This window comes from Silurus meridionalis, chromosome 6 (genome assembly GCF_014805685.1).
Source record: "Silurus meridionalis isolate SWU-2019-XX chromosome 6, ASM1480568v1, whole genome shotgun sequence".
Classification (NCBI taxonomy): domain Eukaryota; kingdom Metazoa; phylum Chordata; class Actinopteri; order Siluriformes; family Siluridae; genus Silurus; species Silurus meridionalis.
This window is the reverse complement of record NC_060889.1, coordinates 20,206,489-20,213,405: the sequence shown is the minus strand read 5'-3', so window position 1 is coordinate 20,213,405 and position 6,917 is coordinate 20,206,489. Positions and strand designations below refer to the sequence as shown.

At 36.1% G+C, this 6,917-nt stretch overlaps 1 long non-coding RNA gene across 1 annotated transcript; it reads left to right on the top strand.

Annotated features, from left to right (window-relative positions):
• The first annotated feature begins 1,849 nt into the window (after positions 1-1,849).
• Positions 1,850-4,919, top strand: LOC124386738. The gene is made up of 2 exons (XR_006926007.1): positions 1,850-3,268; positions 3,359-4,919. It is a non-coding gene; the product is annotated as an uncharacterized LOC124386738 (long non-coding RNA).
• Positions 4,920-6,917: the final 1,998 nt, after the last annotated feature.

Here is a 6,917-nt window from a genome sequence, read left to right as displayed (position 1 = left end):
TGGGGTGAAGAGCCAGGATAAATAGAGAGGGGGGTGTGTGTGTGTGTGTGTGTGTGTGTGAGTGAAGGGGAAACTGCAGCTGAAGTATAAATTGGGGGTTAACAGAGTCATTGTACTCTTACACCAGTTACAGCTTCAGGATTCCTCTGTGGTGTGGTATGGTGGGGGAAGGGGTGATATTTGGGGTAATTAAACTTCTGGCACTTACACAAGAAGCACCTTATTCAAACTATTGCACTTTATGAAGGTGGTATATAGATAGGTTTTTTTTTTTTTTTTGGTTTGTTTCTTTTTTTAAGAAGGTTTTACATGTTATAGGTATGTGGTATGGATTCAGAAATATTCCCACATAATATATATATATATAATTGTGTGTTTGTGTGTGTGACTAAAACTGGACACGGAGTTGATTAAGATAATGGGGGACCGTCCTGTTTATTCAAACCGTATCAGAAAAAGAAAAATTTCTCTTGGAAGACAAACACTGTTTTCTTTTTTTTTTTTTTTTTTTTGTTTAGTTTGTTTGTTTTTTTCCTTTATAAAAAAAGTTTCTATAAAAAGCTATATAAAATAATAAGATTTTTGCTCATGAAACTTGAAGATTTGCACTTATATAAAAAAAAAAAAGAGAAAATGACAAAAAATGGGTTAGGATATGTTATGGAGAATAATATTTTTGTGTGTGAGTATGAGTGGGTGTGTGTGTAAAGCATACCAGTCTGCACAATTTTGTTTTGTTTGTTTTTGCGTTGCTTACCAAGATGTATAAAATGACGAGGCCATTTTGTGAATTTTTTTCTTTTTTCAAGCAGATTAGAATTTTGTACGTCGTGAATGAAAGTGTGTGAGCGAATGTATGTTTCTGTTGTATATTTGCAGCATGTTTGTGTATTTGACTGAGGGGGACAGAGGGCAATGGCACAACCCATCCTTTAGTTTTTGTCATTTCCTCATCCCCAGATGGATACGTAAGCTGTAGATGCAACCAGAAAAAAAAGCTTTAGCTTCTTTTATACTTAGCAGTGCTCTGCATGCAAGTGTTCTTTTTTTTTTTTTCCAGTTTTTTTTCTCTCTCTCTCTCTCTTCTGTCCACCACCCTTATCAGTGCCTCTAGTAGGCTTATGGGCCAAGTCCTGAGGTTATTTGTGTATGCATGCAAGCATTTGAATGAGTATGTGTCTGTATGTGTGCGTGTGTGCAAGAGAGTTTCTGTCCACACATGTGCCTAAGAACTTAAAAGGGCGAGTGGTTGAAGTTCATTGCTGCCATTGAGACATTATTTTTTGGGAGCGTGTCTCAGATAAGACCTCGCTCCCGTGCTTATATACCAAGAGCTTTGTGCGTTGTGCACACCATTCTCTGTAGTTCTTCTAGTGTAGCCTGGGGATAGTCCGTTGACAGGATTGTCCACTTTTTTTGGGGAGGGGGGGATGTGGCTCACATTGCCTTGTTGTCCACTCTCTTACTTTTGAGCAAGTGACTGACTGGCTTATATAGATCCCATCAAACTGTGCAAGTGCACAACAATGTGCACACAAATGTTCATCTAATGTTACTTGTTTGTTGTTGACTCTTTATGGCATATATGTATCTCTACTATACACATATATACACAAGTTAAAAGTATTTGGACTACAACGAGCACTTGGGGCTGCTACTTTTTTTATTATTGTTTTTGAAATCATTTTCCTGTAGTTTTTAGTTTCATTGCCACCATGTGAAGTGTGTCGTGTCTTTTTTTTTTTTTTTTTTTTTTTTTTACAAAAATATTTGAATGTATTCCAAAAAAAGGTGAAAAAAAAACAAAACAAAAAAACAGTGAAGCCGGATTATTTTTTTGTTGTTTTTTTTTTTTTTTTTTATTCAACACATGGAAGTGTAGTCAGACTGGAATGGAGTGAAAGGTATCTTTTTATAAAAAGCCTATTCAGCAAGAAGATGGCGAATCAAGCCGACTACCACCAGAAGACACTGCCTCTACAATCCTGTTCATATAAACATTATGACTATGATGATAGAAAAAAAAAAAATCTATTCCATACTGGAGTTTTGGTTGTTTACAGAAAAACACTTGGACTTTTGTGGGTGCGTGTTTCCCCTTTTTTGGAGGGTGGGATTACTCAATTCAGAAATATTTTGTGAGGAGGTGTTGTAATCACATGACAGCATGTCCCACCACCTTGTTGTGAAATGGGTGTGGCATACAGAAAGTCTCCATACTTTTGACTTTGGGGATTGGGTGCTGAGACAAGCAGTTATTATAAAGCTGACCATATTTTGTTTACTGAATTTGTTGAATTTTTGTTTACTTTTTGCCTATTTTTTTTTTTTTCTTCAGTGGATTTATATACTTTTTTTCATCCAGAGGAAAAGGTGTGTTCCTGGAAAAGAAAAAAAGAAAAAAAATCAAAAACAGCACAGACCATTTATTTTCGGTACCTTGAAATGCACGAATGCGATTGTTAATGCTTTAAGAGTTTTCTTCCCCCAAGTATCTAGAACTGGTCTCTAGACTGATTTCGTTTTAGAAAAGTTGAATGGAAAAAAAACAAAAATTACAAAAAATGGACGTCTGCAACGTGCTGGAAAGTACAGAAGAACATGAGGGACATTCATGACCTCAGCTCTGTCCTCATCGTCTGGGGACTGTTATTAGCCTTTCTTTTCCATATGGGCGAAGGGAGTATCAAAGCAGTCGACGTCGTCCTTCTGAAGATAACGAGCGAACGATCACTGCCTCAATGCTCTCACTATGCACTTTTCACACACTCAAAACTGTGAGGAACCTGTGGGGACACATAGAGGAAGACAGGGGGTGCTGTTGAAGCATGGCTGACCGGACACTTCAAATCCAGCTAAAGCCCCTCTAGTGAGAACCTAAACATGGCATGATGTTCCCTCTTTATTAAAAAATGTACATAAGTGATTTTTTTTTTTTTTTTTTTTTAAACTCCGCAATTCTTCGGACTGAACATAATCTTGAACATATACCAATGAAGTAGGCTAATAAGACATCAGACATTTTGAATGTTGAGGAATATGTTCTACTCCTTGTTCGGCCTTTTGGAGATTTCCTGTGGATGCACTCAAGATGCAGGAAAGAACATTTTATAAACTGCTTGTTGATGGCTGATGAACAGAGACAATTCCAGCGTAATCTGTAGAATAACTGAGGAGTAGACGAGAATTTAAACAGAGCTTCTGCTCAGCTGTGGATTAACTTCAACATGGAGTCACCTGAAACCGCAGCAGCAGAACTGTCTGTCCGGTAATGTCACTAATTAGAATGCACATTTCCGTCGTGAAAAAGAAATTGTTTTGTTACTTACAATTGTTTCTTTGTCGTTCTTTATTGCAGACCAGTATACCAGATCTTCTGACAAGGACAGTTCCTGGCTTTCTTTTCTCATTCTTTTTCTTTTAATCTCTCTCTCTCTCCCTCTCTCTCTCTCTCTCTCTCTCATTCTCGGAGTAAGACCACCGATGATACCTGCCCTTAGACGTCACCTCATTTTCAGAATGGTGTGAAGTGACTGCACTGATATAAATGTGCTGTACCACTCTGGCTTGCTGGCACCCTCAGTAGGTGATCAGCACCCTCATTGCATGCCTATGCAGAGAGCAGGATACTGGAACTCTGGAACTATGACAGTCACTACCTGTACAGACCCTTTTGCATACATGGCTAACACACACAAATGCAAGTGGAGGTCGGCTAAGCACACATGCAAGCATGGTCATCATGTAGTATCAAACGCAAACTTCACTTCCTTCAGCTGCTGTCTTGATGAAACCGTATTCAAACAAAGACTTCATACCCATGGCCTCTGGCTGCCATGTAGACTGTATATACTGTATACTGTTTTCCTCTTTGTGTGATTTTTTTTTTTTTTGTTTTTTTCCATTTTTTCCTCCTACCTTTTTAGGACATGCCTTAACTGTACTTTGGAGAGAAAATAAGTTTAACATGTTTAGTTAACTTGATTTTACTCCCATGTTTTTTCCTGAACTAAATGAGTCATTAACTTAATCAGAGCTTTGGTTGAGGATTGAGTGTGATGTGTGTGTAAAACTCTCATCAGCCCTAAAATTAACAAGTTTGCATAGAACCTGGCTATTTCTCACTAAATAGTTTAAGGATTATTTATGTTACAGAAGATGAAGCATGGTAAAAAAATATAAATATATCAGGCATTGTATTAAAGCTGTATTTTGGACTGATTAGTGGCTTATGTAGTAGATTATATAGGAATCAACTGAAATTACTGTTTAACTTGTGTGGCCCTTTTTGGTCATTAATGTTTGAGCTGCAGACAGTGCCAGTGCAATTTAACATGACATGGCAAAATGGCATAATGATTCACGTGAAAGAATAGTTCTGGTTTGTAAGGGCAATGAAAATTATTCCCTTTTATTATTGGTGGAAATGAATGAAATCCTAGCTTAATGAGTTTAGGATGGGATTGATCGAAATGATAGTTTACCATGCCTGAGTGTTCCTGTTCATTAAAGATCTCTCATTATTTCCAAGGACAAATGTAAGTACATGTACGCATGAGGGCTTTGATCATAATTTGACACAAAATCATCCTCCAAACCTCCTCTTGAGTAATGACTGCAGGAATTTCCGGATTTTCTAAAATATTTCCCAACTCCCATAGTCTTGCTACAATGGGAGACGATCAGTATTGAGTAGGAATCTCCTTGTTTTAACATCATTTGCATGTAACTTGTAGTGGAGGTGATGCAACGAACCATTTACCTGTTCCCATTGTTAAGTTTGTCCTGTAGCTAAACTTTTAAAATCAGATAACGGTGAAACCTTACTGAAAAAAATGATAACATAGAGATTATAAGAGTGTAAATAGTTTGGGCTTTTCGTTTGAAAATATGAATACTTAATAAATGATTCTCATAAAGGATGATGTTTGATTTATTTATATATATATATATATATATATATATATATATATATATATATATATATATATATATATATATATATATGAGAGCACTTCTGTTTACAGATTTCTGTAAACAAACTGGATTTTGTTTGATTTCAGAGCAATTAAATTATATAATTATTTACTAATGCAAAACATTTATAATGTGGTTGTTGTGAATCAGATAATGACTGTCACGGTCTTATTGGTGGTGCATTATTACTTGCTGAGCTGCAACTTTTTTTTAACAAACATTTATAAAATATATAAATGTATTTAAATGTTTTAGATAGATAGAATTACATGTAGTATTATCTTTGTCATTCTTGAACAATTGGCATGGCCGGTGTGACCTCTGTGAACTGAGGCTATATATACTGAGTACCACAAATTAGATAGACTTTACAGCCCACTGAAAGTTCTAGAACACACATTTGGCAGCACCATGTACAAATAGTTTATGTTTAAAGGTCCATGATATGTCTGCAAACATACCTGAATATCCCAGAAATATTGGAGAACTGGATGTTAATAGAGAAACACTGCTGAAAGCAGACAATGCTTACAAAAACAATGGTGCATTAAGCAAAGTCTCAACGGTCTGTCGTTTCACCACCCTTGACAGTTAAAGAAGCAGAACATGAAATATGGATGTTTGTTGGATGTGCCAAGCTAATTTGGAGATGAACATAATGTCCTCAGTTTATAAAATGAAATAAGTTGAGCACTAAACTTTTCAGCAGCATGATGATTTCTAGCATTCAAGGAAGCCGAACAGGAAATGGGCTTGCTTATGTCCTTGATTATCTCACCACTGAAGCCATATGGTTGAATTTGCAGACAACAGCAACTCAAAAGGCAAATAATATCTTAACTAAAAGGTTTCGTATTAAAATAGTAGTCTAAAAGCTTGTTTGCACTTTATCAGACAAAACTGTGAAAAACATTTTTTTATGACTTTTATAATCAACAGTTACAGCTTCTTACTCATCAGTCCCATCTGAAGGTATCAAAATGTCAGACCAATTCTTGAGTTTTTTTGCTATACATTAAATACATTGTGGTTCGAGTTCAAAAACAAAATTTGATTGCTCATTCATGCAATATTTACAATGAACATCAGACTATGAAAATGTTTTCTGTGACTTTAATTGAGGTATGATTGTTGGGATCAGATGGGTTGGTTTAAATATATAATAAACTGCTAATCTGGGATTTTCACTAAATCTTTAGTCAACATTTTACACATAACGGTGTGATAAACCCCCAGGCTGAAACACATTGTTCATTGTTAAGAGACTTCAGAAGAGAATGACCCGACTAAATTGAGCTGAGAGGAAGTCTACTGTAACGTAAATAAGCACGCTTTTCAACCATGGTGAGCAGAAAAATAACAAACCTAAAAACACAAAATTGCAGATGAGCAGGCTACAACACAGCAGAAGGCCAAATCGGATTCTACACCTGCCTACCAAGAACAAGATCCTGAGACTCCTGACCCAATCTGGACAGTCAAAGAGTGGGAAAAGACCAAGTCATTTGTTTTATAATCTTCAAAAAGCTCAATCTTGGGTTGACCGTCTTTTTATTAGTATACTTTTTTCCAAATTGTTTTATTGTTTATGCCTTTTTTCCAAAATGCCTTTTCTCCCATGTTTTATTTGAACTAATGTAGTTTCCAGAGAAAAGCCCCAGAGATCATATCTGGGAAAGAGTAGACCTTCAGAGCTATGAACTGATTAAGTATTTAGTCTACCAGGGAATAGTGGTCAGCGAGAAACCTGTCAGTCCCATGTTCTAGTGTTATTGATCACTCAAAAATATGAAGATTTGAATTCTGTGTACCTTATATTATTCTTGTTCATATTTACAGTTGTCTATTAGTCCTGGTGAAGGTCTACTATCTTTTGTGGGGTTATTTCCATAAGGAACTAGGGTTTATGCTTATCCATTGCCGTGCAATGTGACAAAAAT